The sequence below is a fragment of the Schistocerca piceifrons genome, unplaced genomic scaffold, assembly GCF_021461385.2.
Source record: "Schistocerca piceifrons isolate TAMUIC-IGC-003096 unplaced genomic scaffold, iqSchPice1.1 HiC_scaffold_936, whole genome shotgun sequence".
NCBI lineage: Eukaryota > Metazoa > Arthropoda > Insecta > Orthoptera > Acrididae > Schistocerca > Schistocerca piceifrons.
Genome location: NW_025729208.1, coordinates 6,751,285 through 6,756,284, shown reverse-complemented (window position 1 = coordinate 6,756,284; position 5,000 = coordinate 6,751,285). Strand labels below are relative to the sequence as shown.

Genomic DNA, 5,000 nt, shown 5'->3' with positions numbered 1-5,000 from the left:
ACTGTAATGTGGATGGCAGCAGGACGTACATGCCGCCCCTCCCCACGTCCCCACCTTGCCCCCTGCCTTCGCAAGCTGGTTGGTGAGAACTTTGCATGTTCAATGCCCTCCGCATGCGACGTACTCAGGCTACGTTGTGGTGCGGCCTGTGTCAACTGTCCGCTAATGTCGTACGCGTAAACCACAATCTGTACTGCACATTCGTCCTTATGTACTGAATGATACATCGTGGCACATGTGTGACCGTACAACGACTGCGCCCAAAAACGGCGGACCATACAGTGCAAATATTGTGCACGCAGCTACGTGTCGTCTCCCTATGAGAGCTGGATTGCAGTGTGGTACGCCATAGAGACGTGTGGGAGGAACGGACGCCGTGGATGGCGATCAGCATGAGCTGTCTGTTGATGTATTCGGACCTAGTCGTCTCTCCTCACACACCGTGATGGCATGGTGCACCGCGTTCCATATCTGCGACATGCTACAGAGGCCGGTTGACAGTCGTTCGAGCAATGGACATCGCATACGTACGGGGGCCACCTTCCACGTATTGTCTAGGCGTGCACATTTTGTTGCGTGTATGTGGGCAGACGTAGTGTGGCGTGACACCTGACACAGGCATGCAATAATCGTGGAAGTTGCAAATGGCGATGGACGCCTGCGTTTTCTGGTGAAGTTACGCAAATGAACAAATGGTAACCTGTTGTGGTGCGGTTGTTCTCGCTAGGGGTGAATCGGTGATGGCGACGATAGGTTGAGGTACTAACCGGTTGTTCCAGCGATACCCACCATGCCGACGAAACTGAACGGCATCTGGGTGTGAAGCGATACGCGGCGGTGGCTGGGTGGGACCGTCCCCGGCCGGTGAGGGGGCGCCTCCCGGCGTGCTGGCCGCGCGGTGCGTGGGCGCACGCGCTACAGCCGGCTGGTGGGGGCGGCCAGTGGCAGGCGCGCCGGCCGACGGACGCGGCAGGCGTCGCAGCTGCGCGCCGGCGCACCCTGCGCGCGGCGCCGTGCGGCCAAAGTAGGTCCTCGCGGGCCCGGTGCGAAGCGCGGTGGACATCTTCAGTGTGCTGGTCCGATTGAGGACTGTGTGCGTTGAGGATGCGCTGCCGCCCGGCGCTCGGCGCCGCGACGCCGTCTGCTGCTCGGTCGCCCCAGCGGTTCTCGCTGGTGGTTTGTATCGCAGCTGTGCGGATGTGTTGGCGCGTGCGCTGTGCTGGGAGAGTTCGCTTCGGCACCCAAGTGGGGCTTTTGTCCTTCTGTGGCGCTGGCGTTGGAGCTGCCGGTCACCGTAGGTGGCGCGTGTTGTCTCCCGCCGGCAATGCCACGACAGCACGCTCCCGGGCCTCTGTCGGCAGCGGCAAGCTCAGTTGGGAGCACGGGTGGTCGCACCGAAAGCGTCTACTCGCCTAACTCCGGGCGATTGCGCCTCTCTCGAACCCGACCAAGTACTTGGGACGGCGCTGCGCGCCGCCGGGACCTGAGAGGGTTTCGAGGTGTATTGTGCAGGGGAGCTCAGCCTCCTCCTGTTTGCAGAATGATTGAGCGGACGCTTGCGTGTTCGCGCGGGCCCCCGGGACACACTCCCGGGCGGCCGGCTGCTCAGCTCTAGTTGACGCAGCTCCCTGGTTGATCCTGCCAGTAGTCATATGCTTGTCTCAAAGATTAAGCCATGCATGTCTCAGTACAAGCCGCATTAAGGTGAAACCGCGAATGGCTCATTAAATCAGTTATGGTTCCTTAGATCGTACCCACGTTACTTGGATAACTGTGGTAATTCTAGAGCTAATACATGCAAACAGAGTCCCGACCAGAGATGGAAGGGACGCTTTTATTAGATCAAAACCAATCGGTCGGCTCGTCCGGTCCGTTTGCCTTGGTGACTCTGAATAACTTTGGGCTGATCGCACGGTCCTCGTACCGGCGACGCATCTTTCAAATGTCTGCCTTATCAACTGTCGATGGTAGGTTCTGCGCCTACCATGGTTGTAACGGGTAACGGGGAATCAGGGTTCGATTCCGGAGAGGGAGCCTGAGAAACGGCTACCACATCCAAGGAAGGCAGCAGGCGCGCAAATTACCCACTCCCGGCACGGGGAGGTAGTGACGAAAAATAACGATACGGGACTCATCCGAGGCCCCGTAATCGGAATGAGTACACTTTAAATCCTTTAACGAGTATCTATTGGAGGGCAAGTCTGGTGCCAGCAGCCGCGGTAATTCCAGCTCCAATAGCGTATATTAAAGTTGTTGCGGTTAAAAAGCTCGTAGTTGGATTTGTGTCCCACGCTGTTGGTTCACCGCCCGTCGGTGTTTAACTGGCATGTATCGTGGGACGTCCTGCCGGTGGGGCGAGCCGAAGGCGTGCGACCGCCCCGTGCGTGCTCGTGCGTCCCGAGGCGGACCCCGTTGAAATCCTACCAGGGTGCTCTTTATTGAGTGTCTCGGTGGGCCGGCACGTTTACTTTGAACAAATTAGAGTGCTTAAAGCAGGCAAGCCCGCCTGAATACTGTGTGCATGGAATAATGGAATAGGACCTCGGTTCTATTTTGTTGGTTTTCGGAACCCGAGGTAATGATTAATAGGGACAGGCGGGGGCATTCGTATTGCGACGTTAGAGGTGAAATTCTTGGATCGTCGCAAGACGAACAGAAGCGAAAGCATTTGCCAAGTATGTTTTCATTAATCAAGAACGAAAGTTAGAGGTTCGAAGGCGATCAGATACCGCCCTAGTTCTAACCATAAACGATGCCAGCCAGCGATCCGCCGCAGTTCCTCCGATGACTCGGCGGGCAGCCTCCGGGAAACCAAAGCTTTTGGGTTCCGGGGGAAGTATGGTTGCAAAGCTGAAACTTAAAGGAATTGACGGAAGGGCACCACCAGGAGTGGAGCCTGCGGCTTAATTTGACTCAACACGGGAAACCTCACCAGGCCCGGACACCGGAAGGATTGACAGATTGATAGCTCTTTCTTGATTCGGTGGGTGGTGGTGCATGGCCGTTCTTAGTTGGTGGAGCGATTTGTCTGGTTAATTCCGATAACGAACGAGACTCTAGCCTGCTAACTAGTCGCGTGACATCCTTCGTGCTGTCAGCGATTACTTTTCTTCTTAGAGGGACAGGCGGCTTCTAGCCGCACGAGATTGAGCAATAACAGGTCTGTGATGCCCTTAGATGTTCTGGGCCGCACGCGCGCTACACTGAAGGAATCAGCGTGTCTTCCTAGGCCGAAAGGTCGGGGTAACCCGCTGAACCTCCTTCGTGCTAGGGATTGGGGCTTGCAATTGTTCCCCATGAACGAGGAATTCCCAGTAAGCGCGAGTCATAAGCTCGCGTTGATTACGTCCCTGCCCTTTGTACACACCGCCCGTCGCTACTACCGATTGAATGATTTAGTGAGGTCTTCGGACTGGTACGCGGCATTGACTCTGTCGTTGCCGATGCTACCGGAAAGATGACCAAACTTGATCATTTAGAGGAAGTAAAAGTCGTAACAAGGTTTCCGTAGGTGAACCTGCGGAAGGATCATTACCGACTAGACTGCATGTCTTTCGATGTGCGTGTCGTGTCGCGCAACACGCTACCTGTACGGCTCGCCGTAGCCGTGCGCCGCGTGCGGAACCACGCGTGCCTCTCAAAACTAGCGGCAATGTTGTGTGGTACGAGCGCTGAAGCGCTGGAGCGGCTGGCCTGCGGCACCTGGCGCCTGGCGCCGGTTTTGAATGACTTTCGCCCGAGTGCCTGTCCGCTCCGGTGTGGAGCCGTACGACGCCCGTCGGCCGTGAGGCCGTTGGACACAGAACGCTGGAACAGGGGCCGCCACACGCCTCACTCCCGCCTATGCGACCGTCTCGAAAGAGACGGCGGAAACTGAGAAAAGATCACCCAGGACGGTGGATCACTCGGCTCGTGGGTCGATGAAGAACGCAGCAAATTGCGCGTCGACATGTGAACTGCAGGACACATGAACATCGACGTTTCGAACGCACATTGCGGTCCATGGATTCCGTTCCCGGGCCACGTCTGGCTGAGGGTCGGCTACGTATACTGAAGCGCGCGGCGTTTGCCCCGCTTCGCAGACCTGGGAGTGTCGCGGCCGCCTGTGGGGCCGGCCGCGTCTCCTGAAACGTGCGATGCGCGCCCGTCGCCTGGCGGTTCGCATACCGGTACTTTCTCGGTAGCGTGCACAGCCGGCTGGCGGTGTGGCGTGCGACACCTCGTACAACGACCTCAGAGCAGGCGAGACTACCCGCTGAATTTAAGCATATTACTAAGCGGAGGAAAAGAAACTAACAAGGATTCCCCCAGTAGCGGCGAGCGAACAGGGAAGAGTCCAGCACCGAACCCCGCAGGCTGCCGCCTGTCGTGGCATGTGGTGTTTGGGAGGGTCCACTACCCCGACGCCTCGCGCCGAGCCCAAGTCCAACTTGAATGAGGCCACGGCCCGTAGAGGGTGCCAGGCCCGTAGCGGCCGGTGCGAGCGTCGGCGGGACCTCTCCTTCGAGTCGGGTTGCTTGAGAGTGCAGCTCCAAGTGGGTGGTAAACTCCATCTGAGACTAAATATGACCACGAGACCGATAGCGAACAAGTACCGTGAGGGAAAGTTGAAAAGAACTTTGAAGAGAGAGTTCAAAAGTACGTGAAACCGTTCTGGGGTAAACGTGAGAAGTCCGAAAGGTCGAACGGGTGAGATTCACGCCCATCCGGCCACTGGCCTCCGCCCTCGGCAGATGGGGCCGGCCGCCCGCGCGGAGCAATCTGCGGCGGGGTCGTGTCCGGTTGCCTTTCCACTCGCCGCGGGGTGGGGCCGTTCCGGTGTGCGGTGGGCCGCACTTCTCCCCTAGTAGGACGTCGCGACCCGCTGGGTGCCGGCCTACGGCCCGGGTGCGCAGCCTGTCCTTCCGCGGGCCTCGGTTCGCGTCTGTTGGGCAGAGCCCCGGTGTCCTGGCTGGCTGCCCGGCGGTATATCTGGAGGAGTCGATTCGCCCCTTTGGGCG

The 5,000-nt window shown here is 58.4% G+C and overlaps 2 non-coding genes and 1 pseudogene across 2 annotated transcripts; all 3 read left to right on the top strand.

Annotated features, from left to right (window-relative positions):
- Positions 1-1,625: 1,625 nt before the first annotated feature.
- Positions 1,626-3,534, top strand: LOC124771322. Its single transcript, XR_007013340.1, has one exon. It is a non-coding gene; the product is annotated as a small subunit ribosomal RNA (ribosomal RNA).
- Positions 3,535-3,885: 351 nt separating this feature from the next.
- LOC124771970 lies at positions 3,886-4,040 on the top strand. Its single transcript, XR_007013665.1, has one exon. It is a non-coding gene; the product is annotated as a 5.8S ribosomal RNA (ribosomal RNA).
- Positions 4,041-4,228: 188 nt separating this feature from the next.
- The window catches only part of LOC124771459, a 4,222-nt pseudogene continuing 3,450 nt past the window's right edge, over positions 4,229-5,000 (top strand).